The sequence below is a fragment of the Rhinichthys klamathensis genome, unplaced genomic scaffold (assembly GCF_029890125.1).
Source record: "Rhinichthys klamathensis goyatoka isolate OS25496 unplaced genomic scaffold, OSU_Roscu_1.1 h1tg000173l_1, whole genome shotgun sequence".
Taxonomy (NCBI): Eukaryota; Metazoa; Chordata; class Actinopteri; order Cypriniformes; family Leuciscidae; genus Rhinichthys; species Rhinichthys klamathensis.
This window is the reverse complement of record NW_026606703.1, coordinates 222,372-248,545: the sequence shown is the minus strand read 5'-3', so window position 1 is coordinate 248,545 and position 26,174 is coordinate 222,372. Positions and strand designations below refer to the sequence as shown.

Genomic DNA, 26,174 nt, shown 5'->3' with positions numbered 1-26,174 from the left:
GTGTCCAAATTTTGGCGAGAGTTTTGTAAATTCCTGGGTGCGACTGTCAGTCTGTCCTCTGGGTTTCATCCCCAGAGCAACGGTCAAACTGAGCGAGCCAACCAGGATTTGGAGAGAACGTTGCGATGTTTAGTGTCGAAGAATCCTTCCTCTTGGAGTCAGCAACTGTCTATGATGGAGTATGCCCACAACACGTTGCCAGTGTCATCCACGGGCCTATCACCATTTGAGTGTTGTGTAGGATACCAGCCACCTATTTTTTCTAGTCTGGAATCCGAAGTCGCGGTCCCCTCCGCACACGCCTTCGTCCAGAGGTGTCGCCGCACTTGGACGAGAGCCCGTGAGACTCTACTCCAAGTGGGGGCGCGCACCAAGGCCCAAGCTGATCGCCACCTGCGTAAGCCTCCCGTATACGTAGTCGGTTCCAAAGTGTGGCTTTCTACCAAGGACATTCCTCTCCGCTCCGTTTCTAATAAGCTTGCACCTAAATTCATTGGCCCGTTCTCTGTCACTAAAATCATTAGTCCAGTGACAGTCCGCCTCAATCTTCCTCCAGTGTACAGGAGGATTCACCCCGTCTTTCATGTACCCAAAATTAGGCCCGTTTTCTTTGCTCGCATTAATCCGCCAGTCGCGGTTCCCCCCCCCGCCGCGACTCGTAGACGGGGTACCAACTTATTCGGTCAATCGTGTTCTGGACTCGAGACGGAGGGGACGCGGATTTCAGTACTTGGTGGACTGGGAAGGTTACGGTCCGGAGGAGAGAAGTTGGGTACCAGCCAGAGACATCCTGGATCACTCCCTTATCGATGATTACAATCAGCAGGTAAGGGAGTCTGGGAACGCCAGGAGGCGTTCCTAGGGAAGGGGGTACTGTCACGGTTTTTAAATCCTATGTTTCCTTCTTGTCTCGTGTTTCTGTTGTTGTATGTGTGTGTGTGCTGATTAGGTGGGCGTGCCAGCCCATTAGCAATCTTCAGCGATCGCTCATCACTCCCGTCAACAGCTGCAGCTCATCTCATCATGTGTATATATACTCATCACTTTCACATCTCCTTTGTCAGATCGTTGTTTGTGGTCTCCCGGTGTGTGTGTTCCAGTCAGCGTCTCGAGTCTTGTGCCTTCCTTGTTCCTGTTTTGTTCCTGTGGATTACGTTGGATTATTCTCTTCACTGGACACTTCACCACACTGCTGCACTCTCTTCACCAGACCCATCTGACCATCGGGGTCCCTGCGCCACTAACCTGTCTTCTCTGGACTCATTACCCTATACTTCATATTAATAAATAGTTTCACTTGCATCTTGCTTCCTGTTCTCATTACCTGACAGATCCAAACATTGTATCCATAAGGTTGGAGGTATATAATTTTGTCACAGGCCGGGAGTGCCACCCCTAACTGACATACCCCCTCGAGGAGCCCACCGCAGAACACAACCAGGCTGGACAACAAGAATAAAATTTACAAGTTTCTTTTTATTAAGTTAAAAATAGATCTTTTAAAACCAACAAGTGTATCGCTTCTTCGATGGGGGCCTTGCCTGTGGACAAACGAGTGATCACAAGCCCTTGGCCTGAGAGAGGGCTCAGAAGGTGAAGAGGTAAGTGATTGCCCAACAGTTCCTCTTCGGTGAGAATGCAGGCGGCGAGGGATCATTCAGGAGCTCTACTTCAGATGATGAGAGATGAGTAGTTACTCGGCAGCTCCTCTTCAATGAGAACTCGGACAGTGAATGAACACACGGCAGTTCTTCTTCGATGAGAACTCAGACATTGTACAGTGAATAATCGCACAAGGGCTTACTTCAGATGGTGAGAGATAGGTAGTTTCACAGCAGCTCCTCTTCCGTGAGAACGCAGGCAGTAGATGGTGAATGATCATACAGGAGCTTCACTTCGGAGGGGGCTCAGAAGATGAGAGATCAGCAATCACACAACAATTCCTCTCCACTAAGAACTCAGATAGTGAACAGTGAGTAATCACACAGCAACTCCTCCTCAATGAGAACTCAGACAGTGGATGAACACACAGCAATTCCTCTTCGATGAGAACTCAGGCGATGAACAGTGAATAATCGGACAAGGGCTTACTTCAGATGATGAGAGATGAGTAGTTACACAGCAGCTCTTCTTCAGTGAGAATGCAGGCCGTAGATGGTGAATGATCATACAGGAGCTTCACTTTGGAGGGGGCTCAGAAGTTGAGAGATCAGCAATCACACAACAATTTCTCTCCACTAAGAACTCAGACAGTGAACGGTGAATAATCACCCAGCAACTCAAAAGCGACTGAAACAATAGACTGCCCAGTGTTCTTAAAATGGCAAAAAGCTGCTATTTTTGGTGGCAGACGAAACATTCTTTATTACTCTACAGGAAACCTCAATGATCATTTGTTTTGTTTTAGTCCTTTTCTAAAGAGTTTACACCGCAAATCGCCCTGCAAGTGTACTGACCTGCTCAACAGAAAACCACATAAGAAATTTTAGCAACTACCACCCACAGTTTCCACCCAGTTTTGAACTGGGGACCTTTCGCGTGTGAGGCGAACGTGATAACCACTACACTACGGAAACATGTCTTCTGGGTGCATACAGAAATCTTCTGGTGCACGCTTGTTAAAAAGTGTATAAAGGAAAAGTGAGCTGAACCCTCCTATTGTGGCAAACAGTTTAAATTTTCTGTCAAAACCCTACTGCTGTTTCAGCTCGGTTTCGAACCGAGGACCTTTCGCGTGTTAGGCGAACGTGATGACCACTACACTACAGAAACCTCATGATGTGTCACATGTATTTTTTTCGAAGATGGCTCCATCCCATAATCTTTCCTGCAAGCAATGTGACAATCTGTGTAAATTCCACAAACAACAGATAAGAGCTCATTCGGAATGGCAGTCTGCCTACAGCTCCTTGGTACGATGGCCTTCACCTATTTCAAAAGTCCAAGGACTTTGTAGCGAATTTCAGCATATATATTAAAAACTGCTTCACTTGCTTCCGCCCAGTTTCGAACTGAGGACCTTTCGCGTGTAAAGCGAACGTGATAACCACTACACTACGGAAACTTGATTTGAAAAACAGTCCGACCTCTTCTAGCGTACGCTTGTTCAAAAGCGACTGAAACAATAGACTGCCCAGTGTTCTTAAAATGGCAAAAAGCTGCTATTTTTGGTGGCAGACGAAACATTCTTTATTACTCTACAGGAAACCTCAATGGTCATTTGTTTTGTTTTAGTCCTTTTCTAAAGAGTTTACACCGCAAATCGCCCTGCAAGTGTACTGACCTGCTCAACAGAAAACCACATAAAATTTTTTAGCAACTACCACCCACAGTTTCCACCCAGTTTCGAACTGGGGACCTTTCGCGTGTGAGGCGAACGTGATAACCACTACACTACGAAAACATGTCTTCTGGGTGCATACAGAAATCTTCTGGTGCACGCTTGTTAAAAAGTGTATAAAGGAAAAGTGAGCTGAACCCTCCTATTGTGGCAAACAGTTTAAATTTTCTGTCAAAACCCGACTGCTGTTTCTGCTCGGTTTCGAACCGAGGACCTTTCGCGTGTTAGGCGAACGTGATGACCACTACACTACAGAAACCTCATGTTGTGTCACATGTGCTTTTTTCGAAGATGGCTCCATCCCATAATCTTTCCTGCAAGCAATGTGACAATCTGTGTATATTCCACAAACAACAGATAAGAGCTCATTCGGAATGGCAGTCTGCCTACAGCTCCTTGGTACGATGGCCTTCACCTATTTCAAAAGTCCAAGGACTTTGTAGCGAATTTCAGCATATATATTAAAAACGGCTTCACTTGTCTCCACCCAGTTTCGAACTGAGGACCTTTCGCGTGTAAAGCGAACGTGATAACCACTACACTACGGAAACGTGATTTGAAAAACAGTCCGACCTCTTCTAGCATACGCTTGTTCAAAAGCGACTGAAACAATAGACTGCCCAGTGTTCTTAAAATGGCAAAAAGCTGCTATTTTTGGTGGCAGACGAAACATTCTTTATTACTCTACAGGAAATCTCAATGGTCATTTGTTTTGTTTTAGTCCTTTTCTAAAGAGTTTACACCGCAAATCGCCCTGCAAGTGTACTGACCTGCTCAACAGAAAACCACATAAGAAATTTTAGCAACTACCACCCACAGTTTCCGCCCAGTTTCGAACTGGGGACCTTTCGCGTGTGAGGCGAACGTGATAACCACTACACTACGGAAACATGTCTTCTGGGTGCATACAGAAATCTTCTGGTGCACGCTTGTTAAAAAGTGTATAAAGGAAAAGTGAGCTGAACCCTCCTATTGTGGCAAACAGTTTAAATTTTCTGTCAAAACCCGACTGCTGTTTCTGCTCGGTTTCGAGCCGAGGACCTTTCGCGTGTTAGGCGAACGTGATGACCACTACACTACAGAAACCTCGTGATGTGTCACATGTGCTTTTTTCGAAGATGGCTCCATCCCATAATCTTTCCTGCAAGCAATGTGACAATCTGTGTAAATTCCACAAACAACAGATAAGAGCTCATTCGGAATGGCAGTCTGCCTACAGCTCCTTGGTACGATGGCCTTCACCTATTTCAAAAGCGACTGAAACAATAGACTGCCCAGTGTTCTTAAAATGGCAAAAAGCTGCTATTTTTGGTGGCAGACGAAACATTCTTTATTACTCTACAGGAAACCTCAATGGTCATTTGTTTTGTTTTAGTCCTTTTCTAAAGAGTTTACACCGCAAATCGCCCTGCAAGTGTACTGACCTGCTCAACAGAAAACCACATAAGAAATTTTAGCAACTACCACCCACAGTTTCCACCCAGTTTCGAACTGGGGACCTTTCGCGTGTGAGGCGAACGTGATAACCACTACACTACGGAAACATGTCTTCTGGCTGCATACAGAAATCTTCTGGTGCACGCTTGTTAAAAAGTGTATAAAGGAAAAGTGAGCTGAACCCTCCTATTGTGGCAAACAGTTTAAATTTTCTGTCAAAACCCGACTGCTGTTTCTGCTCAGTTTCGAGCCGAGGACCTTTCGCGTGTTAGGCGAACGTGATGACCACTACACTACAGAAACCTCGTGACGTGTCACATGTGCTTTTTTCGAAGATGGCTCCATCCCATAATCTTTCCTGCAAGCAATGTGACAATCTGTGTAAATTCCACAAACAACAGATAAGAGCTCATTCGGAATGGCAGTCTGCCTACAGCTCCTTGGTACGATGGCCTTCACCTATTTCAAAAGCGACTGAAACAATAGACTGCCCAGTGTTCTTAAAATGGCAAAAAGCTTCTATTTTTGGTGGCAGACAAAACATTCTTTATTACTCTACAGGAAACCTCAATGGTCATTTGTTTTGTTTTAGTCCTTTTCTAAAGAGTTTACACCGCAAATCGCCCTGCAAGTGTACTGACCTGCTCAACAGAAAACCACATAAGAAATTTTAGCAACTACCACCCACAGTTTCCGCCCAGTTTCGAACTGGGGACCTTTCGCGTGTGAGGCGAACGTGATAACCACTACACTACGGAAACATGTCTTCTGGGTGCATACAGAAATCTTCTGGTGCACGCTTATTAAAAAGTCTATAAAGGAAAAGTGAGCTGAACCATCCTATTGTGGCAAACAGTTTAAATTTTCTGTCAAAACCCGACTGCTGTTTCTGCTCGGTTTCGAACCGAGGACCTTTCACGTGTTAGGCAAAAGTGATGACCACTACACTACAGAAACCTCATGATGTGTCACATGTGCTTTTTTCGAAGATGGCTCCATCCCATAATCTTTCCTGCAAGCAATGTGACAATCTGTGTAAATTCCACAAACAACAGATAAGAGCTCATTCGGAATGGCAGTCTGCCTACAGCTCCTTGGTACGATGGCCTTCACCTTTTTCAAAAGCGTACGCTTGTTCAAAAGCGACTGAAACAATAGACTGCCCAGTGTTCTTAAAATGGCAAAAAGCTGCTATTTTTGGTGGCAGACGAAACATTCTTTATTACTCTACAGGAAACCTCAATGGTCATTTGTTTTGTTTTAGTCCTTTTCTAAAGAGTTTACACCGCAAATCGCCCTGCAAGTGTACTGACCTGCTCAACAGAAAACCACATAAGAAATTTTAGCAACTACCACCCACAGTTTCCGCCCAGTTTCGAACTGGGGACCTTTCGCGTGTGAGGCGAACGTGATAACCACTACACTACGGAAACATGTCTTCTGGGTGCATACAGAAATCTTCTGGTGCACGCTTATTACAAAGTGTATAAAGGAAAAGTGAGCTGAACCCTCCTATTGTGGCAAACAGTTTAAATTTTCTGTCAAAACCCGACTGCTGTTTCTGCTTGGTTTCGAGCCGATGACCTTTCACGTGTTAGGCGAACGTGATGACCACTACACTACAGAAACCTCATGATGTGTCACATGTGCTTTTTCGAAGATGGCTCCATCCCATAATCTTTCCTGCAAGCAATGTGACAATCTGTGTAAATTCCACAAACAACAGATAAGAGCTCCTTCGGAATGGCAGTCTGCCTACAGCTCCTTGGTACGATGGCCTTCACCTATTTCAAAAGTCCAAGGACTTTGTAGCGAATTTCAGCATATATATTAAAAACGGCTTCACTTGTTTCCGCCCAGGTTCGAACTGAGGACCTTTCGCGTGTAAAGCGAACGTGATAACCACTACACTACGGAAACGTGATTTGAAAAACAGTCCGACCTCTGCTAGCGTACGCTTGTTCAAAAGCGACTGAAACAATAGACTGCCCAGTGTTCTTAAAATGGCAAAAAGCTGCTATTTTTGGAGGCAGACGAAACTTCTTTATTACTCTACAGGAAACCTCAATGGTCATTTGTTTTGTTTTAGTCCTTTTCTAAAGAGTTTACACCGCAAATCGCCCTGCAAGTGTACTGACCTGCTCAACAGAAAGCCACATAAGAAATTTTTGCAACTACCACCCAAAGTTTCCGCCCAGTTTCGAACTGGGGACCTTTCGCGTGTGAGGCGAACGTGATAACCACTACACTACGGAAACATGTCTTCTGGGTGCATACAGAAATCTTCTGGTGCACGCTTGTTAAAAAGTGTATAAAGGAAAAGTGAGCTGAACCCTCCTATTGTGGCAAACAGTTTAAATTTTCTGTCAAAACCCAACTGCTGTTTCTGCTCGGTTTCGAACCGAGGACCTTACACGTGTTAGGCAAACGTGATGACCACTACACTACAGAAACCTCATGATGTGTCACATGTGCTTTTTTCGAAGATGGCTCCATCCCCTAATCTTTCCTGCAAGCAATGTGACAATCTGTGTAAATTCCACAAACAACAGATAAGAGCTCATTCGGAATGGCAGTCTGCCTACAGCTCCTTGGTACGATGGCCTTCACCTATTTCAAAAGCGACTGAAACAATAGACTGCCCAGTGTTCTTAAAATGGCAAAAAGCTTCTATTTTTGGTGGCAGACAAAACATTCTTTATTACTCTACAGGAAACCTCAATGGTCATTTGTTTTGTTTTAGTCCTTTTCTAAAGAGTTTACACCGCAAATCGCCCTGCAAGTGTACTGACCTGCTCAACAGAAAACCACATAAGAAATTTTAGCAACTACCACCCACAGTTTCCGCCCAGTTTCGAACTGGGGACCTTTCGCGTGTGAGGCGAACGGGATAACCACTACACTACGGAAACATGTCTTCTGGGTGCATACAGAAATCTTCTGGTGCACGCTTATTAAAAAGTCTATAAAGGAAAAGTGAGCTGAACCATCCTATTGTGGCAAACAGTTTAAATTTTCTGTCAAAACCCGACTGCTGTTTCTGCCCGGTTTCGAGCCGAGGACCTTTCACGTGTTAGGCGAACGTGATGACCACTACACTACAGAAACCTCATGATGTGTCACATGTGCTTTTTCGAAGATGGCTCCATCCCATAATCTTTCCTGCAAGCAATGTGACAATCTGTGTAAATTCCACAAACAACAGATAAGAGCTCATTCGGAATGGCAGTCTGCCTACAGCTCCTTGGTACGATGGCCTTCACCTATTTCAAAAGTCCAAGGACTTTGTAGCGAATTTCAGCATATATATTAAAAACGGCTTCACTTGTTTCCGCCCAGTTTCGAACTGAGGACCTTTCGCGTGTAAAGCGAACGTGATAACCACTACACTACGGAAACGTGATTTGAAAAACAGTCCGACCTCTTCTAGCGTACGCTTGTTCAAAAGCGACTGAAACAATAGACTGCCCAGTGTTCTTAAAATGGCAAAAAGCTGCTATTTTTGGTGGCAGACGAAACATTCTTTATTACTCTACAGGAAACCTCAATGGTCATTTGTTTTGTTTTAATCCTTTTCTAAAGAGTTTACACCGCAAATCGCCCTGCAAGTGTACTGACCTGCTCAACAGAAAACCACATAAGAAATTTTAGCAACTACCACCCACAGTTTCCGCCCAGTTTCGAACTAGGGACCTTTCGCATGTGAGGCGAACGTGATAACCACTACACTACGGAAACATGTCTTCTGGGTGCATACAGAAATCTTCTGGTGCACGCTTGTTAAAAAGTGTATAAAGGAAAAGTGAGCTGAGCCCTCCTATTGTGGCAAACAGTTTAAATTTTCTGTCAAAACCCGACTACTGTTTCTGCTCGGTTTCGAGCCGAGGACCTTTCGCGTGTTAGGCGAACGTGATGACCACTACACTACAGAAACCTCGTGATGTGTCACATGTGCTTTTTTCGAAGATGGCTCCATCCCATAATCTTTCCTGCAAGCAATGTGACAATCTGTGTAAATTCCACAAACAACAGATAAGAGCTCATTCGGAATGGCAGTCTGCCTACAGCTCCTTGGTACGATGGCCTTCACCTATTTCAAAAGTCCAAGGACTTTGTAGCGAATTTCAGCATATATATTAAAAACGGCTTCACTTGTTTCCGCCCAGTTTCGAACTGAGGACCTTTCGCGTGTAAAGCGAACGTGATAACCACTACACTACGGAAACGTGATTTGAAAAACAGTCCGACCTCTTCTAGCATACGCTTGTTCAAAAGCGACTGAAACAATAGACTGCCCAGTGTTCTTAAAATGGCAAAAAGCTGCTATTTTTGGTGGCAGACGAAACATTCTTTATTACTCTACAGGAAACCTCAATGGTCATTTGTTTTGTTTTAGTCCTTTTCTAAAGAGTTTACACCGCAAATCGCCCTGCAAGTGTACTGACCTGCTCAACAGAAAACCACATAAAAAATTTTAGCAACTACCACCCAAAGTTTCCGCCCAGTTTCGAACTGGGGACCTTTCGCGTGTGAGGCGAACGTGATAACCACTACACTACGGAAACATGTCTTCTGGGTGCATACAGAAATCTTCTGGTGCACGCTTGCTAAAAAGTGTATAAAGGAAAAGTGAGCTGAACCCTCCTATTGTGGCAAACAGTTTAAATTTTCTGTCAAAACCCAACTGCTGTTTCTGCTCGGTTTCGAACCGAGGACCTTTCACGTGTTAGGCAAAAGTGATGACCACTACACTACAGAAACCTCATGATGTGTCACATGTGCTTTTTTCGAAGATGGCTCCATCCCATAATCTTTCCTGCAAGCAATGTGACAATCTGTGTAAATTCCACAAACAACAGATAAGAGCTCATTCGGAATGGCAGTCTGCCTACAGCTCCTTGGTACGATGGCCTTCACCTATTTCAAAAGCGACTGAAACAATAGACTGCCCAGTGTTCTTAAAATGGCAAAAAGCTTCTATTTTTGGTGGCAGACGAAACATTCTTTATTACTCTACAGGAAACCTCAATGGTCATTTGTTTTGTTTTAGTCCTTTTCTAAAGAGTTTACACCGCAAATCGCCCTGCAAGTGTACTGACCTGCTCAACAGAAAACCACATAAGAAATTTTAGCAACTACCACCCACAGTTTCCGCCCAGTTTCGAACTGGGGACCTTTCGCGTGTGAGGCGAACGTGATAACCACTACACTACGGAAACATGTCTTCTGGGTGCATACAGAAATCTTCTGGTGCACGCTTATTAAAAAGTCTATAAAGGAAAAGTGAGCTGAACCATCCTATTGTGGCAAACAGTTTAAATTTTCTGTCAAAACCCGACTGCTGTTTCTGCCCGGTTTCGAGCCGAGGACCTTTCGCGTGTTAGTCGAATGTGATGACCACTACACTACAGAAACCTCATGATGTGTCACATGTGCTTTTTTCGAAGATGGCTCCATCCCATAATCTTTCCTGCAAGCAATGTGACAATCTGTGTAAATTCCACAAACAACAGATAAGAGCTCATTCGGAATGGCAGTCTGCCTACAGCTCCTTGGTACGATGGCCTTCACCTATTTCAAAAGTCCAAGGACTTTGTAGCGAATTTCAGCATATATATTAAAAACGGCTTCACTTGTTTCCGCCCATTTTCGAACTGAGGACCTTTCACGTGTAAAGCGAACGTGATAACCACTACACTACGGAAACGTGATTTGAAAAACAGTCCGACCTCTTCTAGCGTACGCTTGTTCAAAAGCGACTGAAACAATAGACTGCCCAGTGTTCTTAAAATGGCAAAAAGCTGCTATTTTTGGTGGCAGACGAAACATTCTTTATTACTCTACAGGAAACCTCAATGGTCATTTGTTTTGTTTTAGTCCTTTTCTAAAGAGTTTACACCGCAAATCGCCCTGCAAGTGTACTGACCTGCTCAACAGAAAACCACATAAGAAATTTTAGCAACTACCACCCACAGTTTCCGCCCAGTTTCGAACTGGGGACCTTTCGCGTGTGAGGCGAACGTGATAACCACTACACTACGGAAACATGTCTTCTGGGTGCATACAGAAATCTTCTGGTGCACGCTTATTAAAAAGTGTATAAAGGAAAAGTGAGCTGAACCCTCCTATTGTGGCAAACAGTTTAAATTTTCTATCAAAACCCGACTGCTGTTTCTGCTTGGTTTCGAGCCGAGGACCTTTCACGTGTTAGGCGAACGTGATGACCACTACACTACAGAAACCTCATGATGTGTCACATGTGCTTTTTCGAAGATGGCTCCATCCCATAATCTTTCCTGCAAGCAATGTGACAATCTGTGTAAATTCCACAAACAACAGATAAGAGCTCATTCGGAATGGCAGTCTGCCTACAGCTCCTTGGTACGATGGCCTTCACCTATTTCAAAAGTCCAAGGACTTTGTAGCGAATTTCAGCATATATATTAAAAACGGCTTCACTTTTTTTCCGCCCAGTTTCGAACTGAGGACCTTTCACGTGTAAAGCGAACGTGATAACCACTACACTACGGAAACGTGATTTGCAAAACAGTCCGACCTCTTCTAGCGTACGCTTGTTCAAAATCGACTGAAACAATAGACTGCCCAGTGTTCTTAAAATGGCAAAAAGCTGCTATTTTTGGTGGCAGAGGAAACATTCTTTATTACTCTACAGGAAACCTCAATGGTCATTTGTTTTGTTTTAGTCCTTTTCTAAAGAGTTTACACCGCAAATCGCCCTGCAAGTGTACTGACCTGCTCAACAGAAAACCACATAAGAAATTTTAGCAACTACCACCCACAGTTTCCGCCCAGTTTCGAACTGGGGACCTTTCGCGTGTGAGGCGAACGTGATAACCACTACACTACGGAAACATGTCTTCTGGGTGCATACAGAAATCTTCTGGTGCACGCTTGTTAAAAAGTGTATAAAGGAAAAGTGAGCTGAACCCTCCTATTGTGGCAAACAGTTTAAATTTTCTGTCAAAACCCGACTGCTGTTTCTGCTCGGTTTCGAACCGAGGACCTTTCGCGTGTTAGGCGAACGTGATGACCACTACACTACAGAAACCTCATGATGTGTCACATGTGCTTTTTTCGAAGATGGCTCCATCCCATAATCTTTCCTGCAAGCAATGTGACAATCTGTGTAAATTCCACAAACAACAGATAAGAGCTCATTCGGAATGGCAGTCTGCCTACAGCTCCTTGGTACGATGGCCTTCACCTATTTCAAAAGCGTACGCTTGTTCAAAAGCGACTGAAACAATAGACTGCCCAGTGTTCTTAAAATGGCAAAAAGCTGCTATTTTTGGTGGCAGACGAAACATTCTTTATTACTCTACAGGAAACCTCAATGGTCATTTGTTTTGTTTTAGTCCTTTTCTAAAGAGTTTACACCGCAAATCGCCCTGCAAGTGTACTGACCTGCTCATCAGAAAACCACATAAGAAATTTTAGCAACTACCACCCACAGTTTCCGCCCAGTTTCGAACTGGGGACCTTTCGCGTGTGAGGCGAACGTGATAACCACTACACTACGGAAACATGTCTTCTGGGTGCATACAGAAATCTTCTGGTGCACGCTTGTTAAAAAGTGTATAAAGGAAAAGTGAGCTGAACCCTCCTATTGTGGCAAACAGTTTAAATTTTCTGTCAAAACCCGACTGCTGTTTCTGCTCGGTTTCGAACCGAGGACCTTTCGCGTGTTAGGCGAACGTGATGACCACTACACTACAGAAACCTCATGATGTGTCACATGTGCTTTTTTCGAAGATGGCTCCATCCCATAATCTTTCCTGCAAGCAATGTGACAATCTGTGTAAATTCCACAAACAACAGATAAGAGCTCATTCGGAATGGCAGTCTGCCTACAGCTCCTTGGTACGATGGCCTTCACCTATTTCAAAAGTCCAAGGACTTTGTAGCGAATTTCAGCACATATATTAAAAACGGCTTCACTTGTCTCCGCCCAGTTTCGAACTGAGGACCTTTCGCGTGTAAAGCGAACGTGATAACCACTACACTACGGAAACGTGATTTGAAAAACAGTCCGACCTCTTCTAGCGTACGCTTGTTCAAAAGCGACTGAAACAATAGACTGCCCAGTGTTCTTAAAATGGCAAAAAGCTGCTATTTTTGGTGGCAGACGAAACTTCTTTATTACTCTACAGGAAACCTCAATGGTCATTTGTTTTGTTTTAGTCCTTTTCTAAAGAGTTTACACCGCAAATCGCCCTGCAAGTGTACTGACCTGCTCAACAGAAAACCACATAAGAAATTTTTGCAACTACCACCCACAGTTTCCGCCCAGTTTCGAACTGGGGACCTTTCGCGTGTGAGGCGAACGTGATAACCACTACACTACGGAAACATGTCTTCTGGGCGCATACAGAAATCTTCTGGTGCACGCTTGTTAAAAAGTGTATAAAGGAAAAGTGAGCTGAACCCTCCTATTGTGGCAAACAGTTTAAATTTTCTGTCAAAACCCAACTGCTGTTTCTGCTCGGTTTCGAACCGAGGACCTTTCACGTGTTAGGCAAACGTGATGACCACTACACTACAGAAACCTCATGTTGTGTCACATGTGCTTTTTTCGAAGATGGCTCCATCCCATAATCTTTCCTGCAAGCAATGTGACAATATGTGTAAATTCCACAAACAACAGATAAGAGCTCATTCGGAATGGCAGTCTGCCTACAGCTCCTTGGTACGATGGCCTTCACCTATTTCAAAAGCGTACGCTTGTTCAAAAGCGACTGAAACAATAGACTGCCCAGTGTTCTTAAAATGGCAAAAAGCTGCTATTTTTGGTGGCAGACGAAACATTCTTTATTACTCTACAGGAAACATCAATGGTCATTTGTTTTGTTTTAGTCCTTTTCTAAAGAGTTTACACCGCAAATCGCCCTGCAAGTGTACTGACCTGCTCAACAGAAAACCACATAAGAAATTTTAGCAACTACCACCCACAGTTTCCGCCCAGTTTCGAACTGGGGACCTTTCGCGTGTGAGGCGAACGTGATAACCACTACACTACGAAAACGTGTCTTCTGAGCGCATACAGAAATCTTCTGGTGCACGCTTGTTAAAAAGTGTATAAAGGAAAAGTGAGCTGAACCCTCCTATTGTGGCAAACAGTTTAAATTTTCTGTCAAAACCCGACTGCTGTTTCTGCTCGGTTTCGAACCGAGGACCTTTCGCGTGTTAGGCGAACGTGATGACCACTACACTACTGAAACCTCATGATGTGTCACATGTGCTTTTTCGAAGATGGCTCCATCCCATAATCTTTCCTGCAAGCAATGTGACAATCTGTGTAAATTCCACAAACAACAGATAAGAGCTCATTCGGAATGGCAGTCTGCCTACAGCTCCTTGGTACGATGGCCTTCACCTATTTCAAAAGCGACTGAAACAATAGACTGCCCAGTGTTCTTAAAATGGCAAAAAGCTGCTATTTTTGGTGGCAGACGAAACATTCTTTATTACTCTACAGGAAACCTCAATGGTCATTTGTTTTGTTTTAGTCCTTTTCTAAAGAGTTTACACCGCAAATCGCCCTGCAAGTGTACTGACCTGCTCAACAGAAAACCACATAAGAAATTTTAGCAACTACCACCCACAGTTTCCACCCAGTTTCGAACTGGGGACCTTTCACGTGTGAGGCGAACGTGATAACCACTACACTACGGAAACATGTCTTCTGGGTGCATACAGAAATCTTCTGGTGCACGCTTATTAAAAAGTGTATAAAGGAAAATTGAGCTGAACCCTCCTATTGTGGCAAACAGTTTAAATTTTCTGTCAAAACCCAACAGCTGTTTCTGCTCGGTTTCGAACCGAGGACCTTTCACGTGTTAGGCAAACGTGATAACCACTACACTACAGAAACCTCATGTTGTGTCACATGTGCTTTTCGAAGATGGCTCCATCCCATAATCTTTCCTGCAAGCAATGTGACAATATGTGTAAATTCCACAAACAACAGATAAGAGCTCATTCGGAATGGCAGTCTGCCTACAGCTCCTTGGTACGATGGCCTTCACCTATTTCAAAAGCGTACGCTTGTTCAAAAGCGACTGAAACAATAGACTGCCCAGTGTTCTTAAAATGGCAAAAAGCTGCTATTTTTGGTGGCAGACGAAACATTCTATATAGAGAATGAGTTTTTAGCCGGACAAAATCCCCTTGCCTTTCCTGATGAAAGATACAGATTTTCGCGGAAGGAATATCTTATCTTTGCGAACTTCATGAGCCGCACATAAATAATTTAACACGTCGAATTCATGTACTTACTGTACCATAAATGGTATTGCGTTGCGTTTTTTTTGCAAGTGGTAGCCTACATACTTGCACGATTGGTGATGCACAGAATCTAGGGGAAAACACGGTTTGTCGAACCATTCGCAAGGTGGTCCTCGCTCTGCAGGAGTACATTAATAGTTTAATAGTGTTCCCCAGACATTTATTGACCATGTCCATAAGAGAGGGTTTTTATAAAATTGCCGGTAAGATATATTGATAGGGTGACATCACGTTTTTTTTTTTTCTTTCAAAAAGCAAATTTCACAAATGTACTATACAATACAGTAAATGTTAAGCATTATTTTAAATCTTTTTTTTATTTTATTCGGTTAATCTTATGATAGGATTCCCTATAGAGTCATTGGAGCAATAGCCTGCACACATGTTGCAATCTCCACTTCTCTAGGAGAACATCAGGCAGATTATGTTAATAGAAAGTCTTTTCACAGCCTTATGTTCAGGTAGAGATTATGTGAACATGTGAAATTATTATTTTCTGTGAGATGAATCTTTAAATTAATAGTAAAATTAACAGATAACAATCTACTTTCCATGAGTATGTTGTGTCAGCGCTTTGAGGAAAGCTAGTTAAATTTGGTACAGTACAAAACACTGTTAATTTGAATTGGGACAGCAAAACCTACACAATAACCCCCTATCATGACCCTCATGTGTCAGTTAAACCATAGTAAAAGTTAGAGATGATCTTTGGCATCCTAAAGGCACGTTTCAACTGTCTTCGGCGCTTAAGAGTCACCAGAGTGGGCATCACAGATAGTGTCTGCATGTGCCATTCTGCACAATATAGCCACCATAGAAAGGAGCCAGAACACCACAGAAAGCTTCTCCCCGATGAAACTGACCCGAACACACTTGACCACCCAGCTGGTGCAAATGTAGTTGCAATCACCATACAATATTACACTTAATAAAAGCACATTGAAACTGCAGACAGGTCTCAAACTGTTTTATTGGTTTTGTGGGATGGGGGGGAAGAGAGCAATAGAAAGTTGCATTAATAAATATTCATGCTAAAGTGTTACTTGGTTAAATAAGTTCACATGCTGAGATCAGTTTAATCCAGCTGTTGCATTTATTTTTTAAATGTGGAGCCTCCTCAGCTCACAGTCAGGCTCCTTTAGTGTGCAGTCTAGCTCTATAGGCTCCTTTAGTGTGCAGTCTAGCTCTATAGGCTCCTTTAGTGTGCAGTCTAGCTCTATAGGCTCCTTTAGTGTGTAGTCTAGCTCTATAGGCTCCTTTAGTGTGCAGTCTAGCTCCATAGGCTCCTTTAGTGTGCAGTCTAGCTCCATAGGCTCCTTTAGTGTGCAGTCTAGCTCCATAGGCTCCTTTAGTGTGCAGTCTAGCTTCATAGGCTCCTTTAGTGTGCAATCTAGCTCCATAGGCTCCTTTTGTAAAGGGCCCTGACTGAGTCTGTTTCCACCTGAAAAATAATTCCACCACAAACATGATCATTACAAGTTTTCTGGAGGTTGATCAAATCACAAAAAGTGGCATGACTATCTACAAACATAGGACTGACTGTAATTTATGTCAAGGGTTTAAAGCATTACCTTGTTCACATTCCTTCTGTAGCCCATTGAGGTAGAGGCTTCAGTTTCTGGGGCAGGTTGTGAAAAATCCTACAATAAAAGAGATGTGTAAGGGCCAGTCACTTAATTATGACATTCAAATGTGTGCCGTAATAAAAAGCCCAGTGCATTCACCTCAGCAACTGTCTCAGAACACACAGACAGAGTGTCTTCATCATTTGGTTCACCCTAATAAATAAAAGGCAAATATAAAGCATAACTGTTATAAAGCAGGCTATGTTCATGGTGTTCTGTCTGCTGCATATACTGACCTCTGTGTGGGAGACTGTGTGCATGTGTGCTGGCTTCAACAGGGACACTGTATTTCCCTCTACTGCAGAACAGAGTCAGCCAAATTTAACCCTTTTTAAAACATTAGTAATGCATTGCACACACATACCCAGTGTTACTTGCTTCGAGGAGCCAGCACCAGGGTCAGACTGTACAGCACTTGCAATGCCATCCATAATCGGCCGTCCCTTATTATTACTCAGCGCCAACTCCTCGGCCACAGTGTAATTTTGAGGAGGTGGCCCTCCCCCAGTTTTCCTGATTTCAAATTTTTTTCTGTTTGCTGCAAACAAGTTTTTATGAATAAATGTTCACAAAAATAATAAAAGGTTGTGGTAAATACTCACCACTTTGAATTATATTTTTATATTTTGTCTTGATCTGCTGCCAAGAACGTTTGGAGTTGGGGTTGCATCTAAAAATATATGAATATCAATCTTTCTTAGGAATAGCCTATACATTCACATTTTACATACATCTACACACACGTATGTACAGTATGCATGCATGCATGTATATCAACACGAATACACACATGTTTATTTTAGCATTTAATACATTTTTAATATGATTACATCATTTTACATTAATTGTTTAACTTACGCATTAACGCAATCAGCAATCTTCCTCCAAGAATCTTCTCTTGGTTTGGCAGCAGATATAGTGTTACTGCGTGCTTGAAAAACATTTTTTTATTCTTCATATTTTTGAATAATTATCTCTTGCTCCTGCGCGGAAAAATATATAGCTCTCGCTCTATCCATTTCGAACGCGATTGGTTGTTCAGTGCCGACGTCACTCTTTTATGTGCACGCGCTCGTGGATTAATCATAAGTTAAGATCAAAGCCTGAGTTGACAGAGAAAGTTGATAAGCTGCGTCATGGTACCAATAAAGCCTGATTGCATCGGTTCGGTTTTGTCAACTCAAAACTAATCCTGTAACCCCGAGTTTGTTCAGCTACCTTCATGGTACAGGCCCCTGCAAGTGTACTGACCTGCTCAACAGAAAACCACATAAGAAATTTTAGCAAATACCACCCACAGTTTCCGCCCAGTTTCGAACTGGGGACCTTTCGCGTGTGAGGCGAACGTGATAACCACTACACTACGGGAACATGTCTTCTGGGTGCATACAGAAATCTTCTGGTGCACGCTTATTAAAAAGTGTATAAAGGAAAATTGAGCTGAACCATCCTATTGTGGCAAACAGTTTAAATTTTCTGTCAAAACCCGACTGCTGTTTCTGCCCGGTTTCGAGCCGAGGACGTTTCGCGTGTTAGGCGAATGTGATGACCACTACACTACAGAAACCTCATGATGTGTCACATGTGCTTTTTTCGAAGATGGCTCCATCCCATAATCTTTCCTGCAAGCAATGTGACAATCTGTGTAAATTCCACAAACAACAGATAAGAGCTCATTCGGAATGGCAGTCTGCCTACAGCTCCTTGGTACGATGGCCTTCACCTATTTCAAAAGTCCAAGGACTTTGTAGCGAATTTCAGCATATATATTAAAAACGGCTTCACTTGTTTCCGCCCAGTTTCGAACTGAGGACCTCTTCTAGCGTACGCTTGTTCAAAAGCGACTGAAACAATAGACTGCCCAGTGTTCTTAAAATGGCAAAAAGCTGCTATTTTTGGTGGCAGACGAAACATTCTTTATTACTCTACAGGAAACCTCAATGGTCATTTGTTTTGTTTTAGTCCTTTTCTAAAGAGTTTACACCGCAAATCGCCCTGCAAGTGTACTGACCTGCTCAACAGAAAACCACATAAGAAATTTTAGCAACTACCACCCACAGTTTCCGCCCAGTTTCGAACTGGGGACCTTTCGCGTGTGAGGCGAACGTGATAACCACTACACTACGGAAACATGTCTTCTGGGTGCATACAGAAATCTTCTGGTGCACGCTTGTTAAAAAGTGTATAAAGGAAAAGTGAGCTGAACCCTCCTATTGTGGCAAACAATTTAAATTTTCTGTCAAAACCCGACTGCTGTTTCTGCTCGGTTTCAAGCCGAGGACCTTTCGCGTATTAGGCGAACGTGATGACCACTACACTACAGAAACCTCGTGATGTGTCACATGTGCTTTTTTCGAAGATGGCTCCATCCCATAATCTTTCCTGCAAGCAATGTGACAATCTGTGTAAATTCCACAAACAACAGATAAGAGCTCATTCGGAATGGCAGTCTGCCTACAGCTCCTTGGTACGATGGCCTTCACCTATTTCAAAAGTCCAAGGACTTTGTAGCGAATTTCAGCATATATATTAAAAACGGCTTCACTTGTTTCCGCCCAGTTTCGAACTGAGGACCTTTCGCGTGTAAAGCGAACGTGATAACCACTACACTACGGAAACGTGATTTGAAAAACAGTCCGACCTCTTCTAGCGTACGCTTGTTCAAAAGCGACTGAAACAATAGACTGCCCAGTGTTCTTAAAATGGCAAAAAGCTGCTATTTTTGGTGGCATACGAAACATTCTTTATTACTCTACAGGAAACCTCAATGGTCATTTGTTTTGTTTTAGTCCTTTTCTAAAGAGTTTACACCGCAAATCGCCCTGCAAGTGTACTGACCTGCTCAACAGAAAACCACATAAGAAATTTTAGCAACTACCACCCACAGTTTCCGCCCAGTTTCGAACTGGGGACCTTTCGCGTGTGAGGCGAACGTGATAACCACTACACTACGAAAACATGTCTTCTGGGCGCATACAGAAATCTTCTGGTGCACGCTTGTTAAAAAGAGTATAAAGGAAAAGTGAGCTGAACCCTCCTATTGTGGCAAACAGTTTAAATTTTCTGTCAAAACCCGACTGCTGTTTCTGCTCGGTTTCGAACCGAGGACCTTTCGCATGTTAGGCGAACGTGATGACCACTACACTACAGAAACCTCAGGATGTGTCACATGTGCTTTTTTCGAAGATGGCTCCATCCCATAATCTTTCCTGCAAGCAATGTGACAATCTGTGTAAATTCCACAAACAACAGATAAGAGCTCATTCGGAATGGCAGTCTGCCTACAGCTCCTTGGTACGATGGCCTTCACCTATTTCAAAAGTCCAAGGACTTTGTAGCGAATTTCAGCATATATATTAAAAACGGCTTCACTTGTTTCCGCCCAGTTTCGAACTGAGGACCTTTGGCGTGTAAAGCGAACGTGATAACCACTACACTACGGAAACGTGATTTGAAAAACAGTCCGACCTCTTCTAGCGTACGCTTGTTCAAAAGCGACTGAAACAATAGACTGCCCAGTGTTCTTAAAATGGAAAAAAGCTGCTATTTTTGGTGGCAGACGAAACATTCTTTAATACTCTACAGGAAACCTCAATGGTCATTTGTTTTGTTTTAGTCCTTTTCTAAAGAGTTTACACCGCAAATCGCCCTGCAAGTGTACTGACCTGCTAAACAGAAAACCACATAAGAAATTTTAGCAACTACCACCCAAAGTTTCCGCCCAGTTTCGAACTGGGGACCTTTCGCTTGTTAGGCGAACGTGATGACCACTACACTACAGAAACCTCATGATGTGTCACATGTGCTTTTTTCGAAGATGGCTCCATCCCATAATCTTTCCTGCAAGCAATGTGACAATCTGTGTAAATTCCACAAACAACAGATAAGAGCTCATTCGGAATGGCAGTCTGCCTACAGCTCCTTGGTACGATGGCCTTCACCTATTTCAAAAGCGACTGAAACAATAGACTGCCCAGTGTTCTTAAAATGGCAAAAAGCTGCTATTTTTGGTGTCAGACAAAACATTCTTTATTACTCTACAGGAAACCTCAATGGTCATTTGTTTTGTTTTAGTCCTTTTCTAAAGAGTTTACACCGCAAATCGCCCTGCAAGTGTACTGACCTGCTCAACAGAAAACCACATAAGAAATTTTAGCAACTACCACCCACAGTTTCCGCCCAGTTTCGAACTGGGGACCTTTCGCGTGTGAGGCGAACGTGATAACCACTACACTACGGAAACATGTCTTCTGGGTGCATACAGAAATCTTCTGGTGCACGCTTGTTAAAAAGTGTATAAAGGAAAAGTGAGCTGAACCCTCCTATTGTGGCAAACAGTTTAAATTTTCTGTCAAAACCCAACTGCTGTTTCTGCTTGGTTTCGAACCGAGGACCTTTCGCGTGTTAGGCGAACGTGATGACCACTACACTACAGAAACCTCGTGATGTGTCAAATGTGCTTTTTTCGAGGATGGCTCCATCCCATAATCTTTCCTGCAAGCAATGTGACAATCTGTGTAAATTCCACAAACAACAGATAAGAGCTCATTCGGAATGGCAGTCTGCCTACAGCTCCTTGGTACGATGGCCTTCACCTATTTCAAAAGTCCAAGGACTTTGTAGCGAATTTCAGCATATATATTAAAAACGGCTTCACTTGTTTCCGCCCAGTTTCGAACTGAGGACCTTTGGCGTGTAAAGCGAACGTGATAACCACTACACTACGGAAACGTGATTTGAAAAACAGTCCGACCTCTTCTAGCGTACGCTTGTTCAAAAGCGACTGAAACAATAGACTGCCCAGTGTTCTTAAAATGGAAAAAAGCTGCTATTTTTGGTGGCAGACGAAACATTCTTTAATACTCTACAGGAAACCTCAATGGTCATTTGTTTTGTTTTAGTCCTTTTCTAAAGAGTTTACACCGCAAATCGCCCTGCAAGTGTACTGACCTGCTAAACAGAAAACCACATAAGAAATTTTAGCAACTACCACCCAAAGTTTCCGCCCAGTTTCGAACTGGGGACCTTTCGCTTGTTAGGCGAACGTGATGACCACTACACTACAGAAACCTCATGATGTGTCACATGTGCTTTTTTCGAAGATGGCTCCATCCCATAATCTTTCCTGCAAGCAATGTGACAATCTGTGTAAATTCCACAAACAACAGATAAGAGCTCATTCGGAATGGCAGTCTGCCTACAGCTCCTTGGTACGATGGCCTTCACCTATTTCAAAAGCGTACGCTTGTTCAAAAGCGACTGAAACAATAGACTGCCCAGTGTTCTTAAAATGGCAAAAAGCTGCTATTTTTGGTGGCAGACGAAACATTCTTTATTACTCTACAGGAAACCTCAATGGTCATTTGTTTTGTTTTAGTCCTTTTCTAAAGAGTTTACACCGCAAATCGCCCTGCAAGTGTACTGACCTGCTCAACAGAAAACCACATAAGAAATTTTAGCAACTACCACCCACAGTTTCCGCCCAGTTTCGAACTGGGGACCTTTCGCGTGTGAGGCGAACGTGATAACCACTACACTACGGAAACATGTCTTCTGGGTGCATACAGAAATCTTCTGGTGCACGCTTATTAAAAAGTGTATAAAGGAAAAGTGAGCTGAACCCTCCTATTGTGGCAAACAGTTTAAATTTTCTGTCAAAACCCGACTGCTGTTTCTGCCCGGTTTCGAGCCGAGGACCTTTCGCGTGTTAGGCGAATGTGATGACCACTACACTACAGAAACCTCATGATGTGTCACATGTGCTTTTTTCGAAGATGGCTCCATCCCATAATCTTTCCTGCAAGCAATGTGACAATCTGTGTAAATTCCACAAACAACAGATAAGAGCTCATTCGGAATGGCAGTCTGCCTACAGCTCCTTGGTACGATGGCCTTCACCTATTTCAAAAGTCCAAGGACTTTGTAGCGAATTTCAGCATATATATTAAAAACGGCTTCACTTGTTTCCGCCCAGTTTCGAACTGAGGACCTTTCGCGTGAAAAGGGAACGTGATAACCACTACACTACGGAAACGTGATTTGAAAAACAGTCCGACCTCTTCTAGCGTACGCTTGTTCAAAAGCGACTGAAACAATAGACTGCCCAGTGTTCTTAAAATGGCAAAAAGCTGCTATTTTTGGTGGCAGACGAAACATTCTTTATTACTCTACAGGAAACCTCAATGGTCATTTGTTTTGTTTTAGTCCTTTTCTAAAGAGTTTACACCGCAAATCGCCCTGCAAGTGTACTGACCTGCTCAACAGAAAACCACATAAGAAATTTTAGCAACTACCACCCACAGTTTCCGCCCAGTTTCAAACTGGGGACCTTTCACGTGTGAGGCGAACGTGATAACCACTACACTACGAAAACATGTCTTCTGGGCGCATACAGAAATCTTCTGGTGCACGCTTGTTAAAAAGTGTATAAAGGAAAAGTGAGCTGAACCCTCCTATTGTGGCAAACAGTTTAAATTTTCTGTCAAAACCCGACTGCTGTTTCTGCTTGGTTTCGAACCGAGGACCTTTCGCGTGTTAGGCGAACGTGATGACCACTACACTACAGAAACCTCATGATGTGTCACATGTGCTTTTTTCGAAGATGGCTCCATCCCATAATCTTTCCTGCAAGCAATGTGACAATCTGTGTAAATTCCACAAACAACAGATAAGAGCTCATTCGGAATGGCAGTCTGCCTACAGCTCCTTGGTACGATGGCCTTCACCTCTTTCAAAAGTCCTAAGGACTTTGTAGCGAATTTCAGCATATATATTAAAAACGGCTTCACTTGTATCCGCCCAGTTTCGAACTGAGGACCTTTCGCGTGTAAAGCGAACGTGATAACCACTACACTACGGAAACGTGATTTGAAAAACAGTCCGACCTCTTCTAGCGTACGCTTGTTCAAAAGCGACTGAAACAATAGACTGCCCAGTGTTCTTAAAATGGCAAAAAGCTGCTATTTTTGGTGGCAGACGAAACATTCTTTATTACTCTACAGGAAACCTCAATGGTCATTTGTTTTGTTTTAGTCCTTTTCTAAAGAGTTTACACCGCAAATCGCCCTGCAAGTGTACTGACCTGCTAAACAGAAAACCACATAAGAAATTTTAGCAACTACCACCCAAAGTTTCCGCCCAGTTTCGAACTGGGGACCTTTCGCGTGTTAGGCGAACGTGATGACCACTACACTACAGAAACCTTATGATGTGTCACATGTGCTTTTTTCGAAGATGGCTCCATCCCATAATCTTTTCTGCAAGCAATGTGACAATCTGTGTAAATTCCACAAACAACAGATAAGAGCTCATTCGGAATGGCAGTCTGCCTACAGCTCCTTGGTACGATGGCCTTCACCTATTTCAAAAGCGTACGCTTGTTCAAAAGCGACTGAAACAATAGACTGCCCAGTGTTCTTAAAATGGCAAAAAGCTGCTATTTTTGGTGGCAGACGAAACATTCTTTATTACTCTACAGGAAACCTCAATGGTCATTTGTTTTGTTTTAGTCCTTTTCTAAAGAGTTTACACCGCAAATAGCCCTGCAAGTGTACTGACCTGCTCAACAGAAAACCACATAAGAAATTTTAGCAACTACCACCCACAGTTTCCGCCCAGTTTCGAACTGGGGACCTTTCGCGTGTGAGGCGAACGTGATAACCACTACACTACGGAAACATGTCTTCTGGGTGCATACAGAAATCTTCTGGTGCACGCTTGTTAAAAAGTGTATAAAGGAAAAGTGAGCTGCACCCTCCTATTGTGGCAAACAGTTTAAATTTTCTGTCAAAACCCGACTGCTGTTTCTGCTCGGTTTCAAGCCGAGGACCTTTCGCGTGTTAGGCGAACGTGATGACTACTACACTACAGAAACCTCGTGATGTGTCACATGTGCTTTTTTCGAAGATGGCTCCATCCCATAATCTTTCCTGCAAGCAATGTGACAATCTGTGTAAATTCCACAAACAACAGATAAGAGCTCATTCGGAATGGCAGTCTGCCTACAGCTCCTTGGTACGATAGCCTTCACCTATTTCAAAAGCGACTGAAACAATAGACTGCCCAGTGTTCTTAAAATGGCAAAAAGCTGCTATTTTTGGTGGCAGACGAAACATTCTTTATTACTCTACAGGAAACCTCAATGGTCATTTGTTTTGTTTTAGTCCTTTTCCAAAGAGTTTACACCGCAAATCGCCCTGCAAGTGTACTGACCTGCTAAACAGAAAACCACATAAGAAATTTGAGCAACTACCACCCACAGTTTCCGCCCAGTTTCGAACTGGGGACCTTTCGCGTGTGAGGCGAACGTGATAACCACTACACTACGGAAACATGTCTTCTGGGTGCATACAGAAATCTTCTGGTGCACGCTTATTAAAAAGTGTATAAAGGAAAAGTGAGCTGAACCCTCCTATTGTGGCAAACAGTTTAAATTTTCTATCAAAACCCGACTGCTGTTTCTGCTTGGTTTCGAGCCGAGGACCTTTCACGTGTTAGGCGAACGTGATGACCACTACACTACAGAAACCTCATGATGTGTCACATGTGCTTTTTCGAAGATGGCTCCATCCCATAATCTTTCCTGCAAGCAATGTGACAATCTGTGTAAATTCCACAAACAACAGATAAGAGCTCATTCGGAATGGCAGTCTGCCTACAGCTCCTTGGTACGATGGCCTTCACCTATTTCAAAAGCGACTGAAACAATAGACTGCCCAGTGTTCTTAAAATGGCAAAAAGCTGCTATTTTTGGTGGCAGACGAAACATTCTTTATTACTCTACAGGAAACCTCAATGGTCATTTGTTTTAGTCCTTTTCTAAAGAGTTTACACCGCAAATCGCCCTGCAAGTGTACTGACCTGCTCAACAGAAAACCACATAAGAAATTTTAGCAACTACCACCCACAGTTTCCGCCCAGTTTCAAACTGGGGACCTTTCACGTGTGAGGCGAACGTGATAACCACTACACTACGAAAACATGTCTTCTGGGCGCATACAGAAATCTTCTGGTGCACGCTTGTTAAAAAGTGTATAAAGGAAAAGTGAGCTGAACCCTCCTATTGTGGCAAACAGTTAAAATTTTCTGTCAAAACCCGACTGCTGTTTCTGCTCGGTTTCTAACCGAGGACCTTTCGCGTGTTAGGCGAACGTGATGACCACTACACTACAGAAACCTCATGATGTGTCACATGTGCTTTTTTCGAAGATGGCTCCATCCCATAATCTTTCCTGCAAGCAATGTGACAATCTGTGTAAATTCCACAAACAACAGATAAGAGCTCATTCGGAATGGCAGTCTGCCTACAGCTCCTTGGTACGATGGCCTTCACCTATTTCAAAAGTCCAAGGACTTTGTAGCGAATTTCAGCATATATATTAAAAACGGCTTCACTTGTTTCCGCCCAGTTTCGAACTGAGGACCTTTCGCGTGTAAAGCAAACGTGATAACCACTACACTACGGAAAC

At 43.2% G+C, this 26,174-nt stretch overlaps 1 long non-coding RNA gene and 66 other non-coding genes across 67 annotated transcripts; all 67 read right to left on the bottom strand.

Moving 5' to 3' along the window:
* Positions 1 to 2,503: 2,503 nt before the first annotated feature.
* On the bottom strand, positions 2,504 to 2,576 carry trnav-cac (transfer RNA valine (anticodon CAC)). Its single transcript has one exon. It is a non-coding gene; the product is annotated as a tRNA-Val (tRNA).
* Positions 2,577 to 2,699: 123 nt separating this feature from the next.
* Positions 2,700 to 2,772, bottom strand: trnav-aac (transfer RNA valine (anticodon AAC)). The gene has a single exon. It is a non-coding gene; the product is annotated as a tRNA-Val (tRNA).
* Positions 2,773 to 2,991: 219 nt separating this feature from the next.
* Positions 2,992 to 3,064, bottom strand: trnav-uac (transfer RNA valine (anticodon UAC)). Its single transcript has one exon. It is a non-coding gene; the product is annotated as a tRNA-Val (tRNA).
* Positions 3,065 to 3,330: 266 nt separating this feature from the next.
* On the bottom strand, positions 3,331 to 3,403 carry trnav-cac (transfer RNA valine (anticodon CAC)). The gene has a single exon. It is a non-coding gene; the product is annotated as a tRNA-Val (tRNA).
* A 123-nt stretch (positions 3,404 to 3,526) lies between these two features.
* trnav-aac (transfer RNA valine (anticodon AAC)) lies at positions 3,527 to 3,599 on the bottom strand. Its single transcript has one exon. It is a non-coding gene; the product is annotated as a tRNA-Val (tRNA).
* Positions 3,600 to 3,818: 219 nt separating this feature from the next.
* trnav-uac (transfer RNA valine (anticodon UAC)) lies at positions 3,819 to 3,891 on the bottom strand. The gene has a single exon. It is a non-coding gene; the product is annotated as a tRNA-Val (tRNA).
* A 266-nt stretch (positions 3,892 to 4,157) lies between these two features.
* On the bottom strand, positions 4,158 to 4,230 carry trnav-cac (transfer RNA valine (anticodon CAC)). Its single transcript has one exon. It is a non-coding gene; the product is annotated as a tRNA-Val (tRNA).
* Positions 4,231 to 4,353: 123 nt separating this feature from the next.
* Positions 4,354 to 4,426, bottom strand: trnav-aac (transfer RNA valine (anticodon AAC)). The gene has a single exon. It is a non-coding gene; the product is annotated as a tRNA-Val (tRNA).
* A 385-nt stretch (positions 4,427 to 4,811) lies between these two features.
* Positions 4,812 to 4,884, bottom strand: trnav-cac (transfer RNA valine (anticodon CAC)). The gene has a single exon. It is a non-coding gene; the product is annotated as a tRNA-Val (tRNA).
* Positions 4,885 to 5,007: 123 nt separating this feature from the next.
* trnav-aac (transfer RNA valine (anticodon AAC)) lies at positions 5,008 to 5,080 on the bottom strand. Its single transcript has one exon. It is a non-coding gene; the product is annotated as a tRNA-Val (tRNA).
* A 385-nt stretch (positions 5,081 to 5,465) lies between these two features.
* trnav-cac (transfer RNA valine (anticodon CAC)) lies at positions 5,466 to 5,538 on the bottom strand. Its single transcript has one exon. It is a non-coding gene; the product is annotated as a tRNA-Val (tRNA).
* A 123-nt stretch (positions 5,539 to 5,661) lies between these two features.
* Positions 5,662 to 5,734, bottom strand: trnav-aac (transfer RNA valine (anticodon AAC)). The gene has a single exon. It is a non-coding gene; the product is annotated as a tRNA-Val (tRNA).
* Positions 5,735 to 6,137: 403 nt separating this feature from the next.
* Positions 6,138 to 6,210, bottom strand: trnav-cac (transfer RNA valine (anticodon CAC)). The gene has a single exon. It is a non-coding gene; the product is annotated as a tRNA-Val (tRNA).
* A 414-nt stretch (positions 6,211 to 6,624) lies between these two features.
* Positions 6,625 to 6,697, bottom strand: trnav-uac (transfer RNA valine (anticodon UAC)). Its single transcript has one exon. It is a non-coding gene; the product is annotated as a tRNA-Val (tRNA).
* A 265-nt stretch (positions 6,698 to 6,962) lies between these two features.
* Positions 6,963 to 7,035, bottom strand: trnav-cac (transfer RNA valine (anticodon CAC)). The gene has a single exon. It is a non-coding gene; the product is annotated as a tRNA-Val (tRNA).
* Positions 7,036 to 7,158: 123 nt separating this feature from the next.
* On the bottom strand, positions 7,159 to 7,231 carry trnav-aac (transfer RNA valine (anticodon AAC)). Its single transcript has one exon. It is a non-coding gene; the product is annotated as a tRNA-Val (tRNA).
* A 385-nt stretch (positions 7,232 to 7,616) lies between these two features.
* Positions 7,617 to 7,689, bottom strand: trnav-cac (transfer RNA valine (anticodon CAC)). Its single transcript has one exon. It is a non-coding gene; the product is annotated as a tRNA-Val (tRNA).
* Positions 7,690 to 7,812: 123 nt separating this feature from the next.
* Positions 7,813 to 7,885, bottom strand: trnav-aac (transfer RNA valine (anticodon AAC)). Its single transcript has one exon. It is a non-coding gene; the product is annotated as a tRNA-Val (tRNA).
* A 218-nt stretch (positions 7,886 to 8,103) lies between these two features.
* On the bottom strand, positions 8,104 to 8,176 carry trnav-uac (transfer RNA valine (anticodon UAC)). Its single transcript has one exon. It is a non-coding gene; the product is annotated as a tRNA-Val (tRNA).
* Positions 8,177 to 8,442: 266 nt separating this feature from the next.
* trnav-cac (transfer RNA valine (anticodon CAC)) lies at positions 8,443 to 8,515 on the bottom strand. Its single transcript has one exon. It is a non-coding gene; the product is annotated as a tRNA-Val (tRNA).
* A 123-nt stretch (positions 8,516 to 8,638) lies between these two features.
* On the bottom strand, positions 8,639 to 8,711 carry trnav-aac (transfer RNA valine (anticodon AAC)). The gene has a single exon. It is a non-coding gene; the product is annotated as a tRNA-Val (tRNA).
* A 219-nt stretch (positions 8,712 to 8,930) lies between these two features.
* Positions 8,931 to 9,003, bottom strand: trnav-uac (transfer RNA valine (anticodon UAC)). Its single transcript has one exon. It is a non-coding gene; the product is annotated as a tRNA-Val (tRNA).
* Positions 9,004 to 9,269: 266 nt separating this feature from the next.
* trnav-cac (transfer RNA valine (anticodon CAC)) lies at positions 9,270 to 9,342 on the bottom strand. The gene has a single exon. It is a non-coding gene; the product is annotated as a tRNA-Val (tRNA).
* Positions 9,343 to 9,465: 123 nt separating this feature from the next.
* Positions 9,466 to 9,538, bottom strand: trnav-aac (transfer RNA valine (anticodon AAC)). Its single transcript has one exon. It is a non-coding gene; the product is annotated as a tRNA-Val (tRNA).
* A 385-nt stretch (positions 9,539 to 9,923) lies between these two features.
* trnav-cac (transfer RNA valine (anticodon CAC)) lies at positions 9,924 to 9,996 on the bottom strand. The gene has a single exon. It is a non-coding gene; the product is annotated as a tRNA-Val (tRNA).
* A 123-nt stretch (positions 9,997 to 10,119) lies between these two features.
* trnav-aac (transfer RNA valine (anticodon AAC)) lies at positions 10,120 to 10,192 on the bottom strand. The gene has a single exon. It is a non-coding gene; the product is annotated as a tRNA-Val (tRNA).
* A 219-nt stretch (positions 10,193 to 10,411) lies between these two features.
* trnav-uac (transfer RNA valine (anticodon UAC)) lies at positions 10,412 to 10,484 on the bottom strand. Its single transcript has one exon. It is a non-coding gene; the product is annotated as a tRNA-Val (tRNA).
* A 266-nt stretch (positions 10,485 to 10,750) lies between these two features.
* Positions 10,751 to 10,823, bottom strand: trnav-cac (transfer RNA valine (anticodon CAC)). Its single transcript has one exon. It is a non-coding gene; the product is annotated as a tRNA-Val (tRNA).
* A 123-nt stretch (positions 10,824 to 10,946) lies between these two features.
* Positions 10,947 to 11,019, bottom strand: trnav-aac (transfer RNA valine (anticodon AAC)). Its single transcript has one exon. It is a non-coding gene; the product is annotated as a tRNA-Val (tRNA).
* A 219-nt stretch (positions 11,020 to 11,238) lies between these two features.
* Positions 11,239 to 11,311, bottom strand: trnav-uac (transfer RNA valine (anticodon UAC)). Its single transcript has one exon. It is a non-coding gene; the product is annotated as a tRNA-Val (tRNA).
* A 266-nt stretch (positions 11,312 to 11,577) lies between these two features.
* Positions 11,578 to 11,650, bottom strand: trnav-cac (transfer RNA valine (anticodon CAC)). The gene has a single exon. It is a non-coding gene; the product is annotated as a tRNA-Val (tRNA).
* Positions 11,651 to 11,773: 123 nt separating this feature from the next.
* trnav-aac (transfer RNA valine (anticodon AAC)) lies at positions 11,774 to 11,846 on the bottom strand. The gene has a single exon. It is a non-coding gene; the product is annotated as a tRNA-Val (tRNA).
* Positions 11,847 to 12,249: 403 nt separating this feature from the next.
* On the bottom strand, positions 12,250 to 12,322 carry trnav-cac (transfer RNA valine (anticodon CAC)). Its single transcript has one exon. It is a non-coding gene; the product is annotated as a tRNA-Val (tRNA).
* A 123-nt stretch (positions 12,323 to 12,445) lies between these two features.
* Positions 12,446 to 12,518, bottom strand: trnav-aac (transfer RNA valine (anticodon AAC)). The gene has a single exon. It is a non-coding gene; the product is annotated as a tRNA-Val (tRNA).
* A 219-nt stretch (positions 12,519 to 12,737) lies between these two features.
* Positions 12,738 to 12,810, bottom strand: trnav-uac (transfer RNA valine (anticodon UAC)). Its single transcript has one exon. It is a non-coding gene; the product is annotated as a tRNA-Val (tRNA).
* A 265-nt stretch (positions 12,811 to 13,075) lies between these two features.
* Positions 13,076 to 13,148, bottom strand: trnav-cac (transfer RNA valine (anticodon CAC)). Its single transcript has one exon. It is a non-coding gene; the product is annotated as a tRNA-Val (tRNA).
* A 123-nt stretch (positions 13,149 to 13,271) lies between these two features.
* Positions 13,272 to 13,344, bottom strand: trnav-aac (transfer RNA valine (anticodon AAC)). Its single transcript has one exon. It is a non-coding gene; the product is annotated as a tRNA-Val (tRNA).
* A 403-nt stretch (positions 13,345 to 13,747) lies between these two features.
* trnav-cac (transfer RNA valine (anticodon CAC)) lies at positions 13,748 to 13,820 on the bottom strand. The gene has a single exon. It is a non-coding gene; the product is annotated as a tRNA-Val (tRNA).
* A 123-nt stretch (positions 13,821 to 13,943) lies between these two features.
* On the bottom strand, positions 13,944 to 14,016 carry trnav-aac (transfer RNA valine (anticodon AAC)). The gene has a single exon. It is a non-coding gene; the product is annotated as a tRNA-Val (tRNA).
* Positions 14,017 to 14,400: 384 nt separating this feature from the next.
* trnav-cac (transfer RNA valine (anticodon CAC)) lies at positions 14,401 to 14,473 on the bottom strand. The gene has a single exon. It is a non-coding gene; the product is annotated as a tRNA-Val (tRNA).
* A 123-nt stretch (positions 14,474 to 14,596) lies between these two features.
* Positions 14,597 to 14,669, bottom strand: trnav-aac (transfer RNA valine (anticodon AAC)). Its single transcript has one exon. It is a non-coding gene; the product is annotated as a tRNA-Val (tRNA).
* Positions 14,670 to 16,805: 2,136 nt separating this feature from the next.
* Positions 16,806 to 17,129, bottom strand: LOC130091955 (uncharacterized). Its single transcript, XR_008807885.1, has 3 exons — positions 17,072 to 17,129; positions 16,944 to 17,005; positions 16,806 to 16,860 (listed from the first exon to the last, which is right to left on the bottom strand). It is a non-coding gene; the product is annotated as an uncharacterized LOC130091955 (long non-coding RNA).
* An 876-nt stretch (positions 17,130 to 18,005) lies between these two features.
* Positions 18,006 to 18,078, bottom strand: trnav-cac (transfer RNA valine (anticodon CAC)). Its single transcript has one exon. It is a non-coding gene; the product is annotated as a tRNA-Val (tRNA).
* A 123-nt stretch (positions 18,079 to 18,201) lies between these two features.
* trnav-aac (transfer RNA valine (anticodon AAC)) lies at positions 18,202 to 18,274 on the bottom strand. Its single transcript has one exon. It is a non-coding gene; the product is annotated as a tRNA-Val (tRNA).
* A 491-nt stretch (positions 18,275 to 18,765) lies between these two features.
* trnav-cac (transfer RNA valine (anticodon CAC)) lies at positions 18,766 to 18,838 on the bottom strand. Its single transcript has one exon. It is a non-coding gene; the product is annotated as a tRNA-Val (tRNA).
* Positions 18,839 to 19,253: 415 nt separating this feature from the next.
* trnav-uac (transfer RNA valine (anticodon UAC)) lies at positions 19,254 to 19,326 on the bottom strand. Its single transcript has one exon. It is a non-coding gene; the product is annotated as a tRNA-Val (tRNA).
* A 266-nt stretch (positions 19,327 to 19,592) lies between these two features.
* Positions 19,593 to 19,665, bottom strand: trnav-cac (transfer RNA valine (anticodon CAC)). The gene has a single exon. It is a non-coding gene; the product is annotated as a tRNA-Val (tRNA).
* A 123-nt stretch (positions 19,666 to 19,788) lies between these two features.
* Positions 19,789 to 19,861, bottom strand: trnav-aac (transfer RNA valine (anticodon AAC)). The gene has a single exon. It is a non-coding gene; the product is annotated as a tRNA-Val (tRNA).
* A 219-nt stretch (positions 19,862 to 20,080) lies between these two features.
* trnav-uac (transfer RNA valine (anticodon UAC)) lies at positions 20,081 to 20,153 on the bottom strand. Its single transcript has one exon. It is a non-coding gene; the product is annotated as a tRNA-Val (tRNA).
* A 266-nt stretch (positions 20,154 to 20,419) lies between these two features.
* trnav-aac (transfer RNA valine (anticodon AAC)) lies at positions 20,420 to 20,492 on the bottom strand. The gene has a single exon. It is a non-coding gene; the product is annotated as a tRNA-Val (tRNA).
* Positions 20,493 to 20,877: 385 nt separating this feature from the next.
* trnav-cac (transfer RNA valine (anticodon CAC)) lies at positions 20,878 to 20,950 on the bottom strand. Its single transcript has one exon. It is a non-coding gene; the product is annotated as a tRNA-Val (tRNA).
* A 123-nt stretch (positions 20,951 to 21,073) lies between these two features.
* Positions 21,074 to 21,146, bottom strand: trnav-aac (transfer RNA valine (anticodon AAC)). The gene has a single exon. It is a non-coding gene; the product is annotated as a tRNA-Val (tRNA).
* A 219-nt stretch (positions 21,147 to 21,365) lies between these two features.
* Positions 21,366 to 21,438, bottom strand: trnav-uac (transfer RNA valine (anticodon UAC)). Its single transcript has one exon. It is a non-coding gene; the product is annotated as a tRNA-Val (tRNA).
* Positions 21,439 to 21,704: 266 nt separating this feature from the next.
* Positions 21,705 to 21,777, bottom strand: trnav-aac (transfer RNA valine (anticodon AAC)). Its single transcript has one exon. It is a non-coding gene; the product is annotated as a tRNA-Val (tRNA).
* Positions 21,778 to 22,180: 403 nt separating this feature from the next.
* On the bottom strand, positions 22,181 to 22,253 carry trnav-cac (transfer RNA valine (anticodon CAC)). The gene has a single exon. It is a non-coding gene; the product is annotated as a tRNA-Val (tRNA).
* Positions 22,254 to 22,376: 123 nt separating this feature from the next.
* trnav-aac (transfer RNA valine (anticodon AAC)) lies at positions 22,377 to 22,449 on the bottom strand. The gene has a single exon. It is a non-coding gene; the product is annotated as a tRNA-Val (tRNA).
* A 558-nt stretch (positions 22,450 to 23,007) lies between these two features.
* On the bottom strand, positions 23,008 to 23,080 carry trnav-cac (transfer RNA valine (anticodon CAC)). The gene has a single exon. It is a non-coding gene; the product is annotated as a tRNA-Val (tRNA).
* Positions 23,081 to 23,203: 123 nt separating this feature from the next.
* On the bottom strand, positions 23,204 to 23,276 carry trnav-aac (transfer RNA valine (anticodon AAC)). Its single transcript has one exon. It is a non-coding gene; the product is annotated as a tRNA-Val (tRNA).
* Positions 23,277 to 23,496: 220 nt separating this feature from the next.
* Positions 23,497 to 23,569, bottom strand: trnav-uac (transfer RNA valine (anticodon UAC)). The gene has a single exon. It is a non-coding gene; the product is annotated as a tRNA-Val (tRNA).
* A 266-nt stretch (positions 23,570 to 23,835) lies between these two features.
* Positions 23,836 to 23,908, bottom strand: trnav-aac (transfer RNA valine (anticodon AAC)). Its single transcript has one exon. It is a non-coding gene; the product is annotated as a tRNA-Val (tRNA).
* Positions 23,909 to 24,311: 403 nt separating this feature from the next.
* Positions 24,312 to 24,384, bottom strand: trnav-cac (transfer RNA valine (anticodon CAC)). Its single transcript has one exon. It is a non-coding gene; the product is annotated as a tRNA-Val (tRNA).
* Positions 24,385 to 24,507: 123 nt separating this feature from the next.
* Positions 24,508 to 24,580, bottom strand: trnav-aac (transfer RNA valine (anticodon AAC)). Its single transcript has one exon. It is a non-coding gene; the product is annotated as a tRNA-Val (tRNA).
* A 385-nt stretch (positions 24,581 to 24,965) lies between these two features.
* On the bottom strand, positions 24,966 to 25,038 carry trnav-cac (transfer RNA valine (anticodon CAC)). The gene has a single exon. It is a non-coding gene; the product is annotated as a tRNA-Val (tRNA).
* Positions 25,039 to 25,161: 123 nt separating this feature from the next.
* Positions 25,162 to 25,234, bottom strand: trnav-aac (transfer RNA valine (anticodon AAC)). Its single transcript has one exon. It is a non-coding gene; the product is annotated as a tRNA-Val (tRNA).
* A 379-nt stretch (positions 25,235 to 25,613) lies between these two features.
* trnav-cac (transfer RNA valine (anticodon CAC)) lies at positions 25,614 to 25,686 on the bottom strand. The gene has a single exon. It is a non-coding gene; the product is annotated as a tRNA-Val (tRNA).
* Positions 25,687 to 25,809: 123 nt separating this feature from the next.
* Positions 25,810 to 25,882, bottom strand: trnav-aac (transfer RNA valine (anticodon AAC)). Its single transcript has one exon. It is a non-coding gene; the product is annotated as a tRNA-Val (tRNA).
* A 219-nt stretch (positions 25,883 to 26,101) lies between these two features.
* Positions 26,102 to 26,174, bottom strand: trnav-uac (transfer RNA valine (anticodon UAC)). The gene has a single exon. It is a non-coding gene; the product is annotated as a tRNA-Val (tRNA).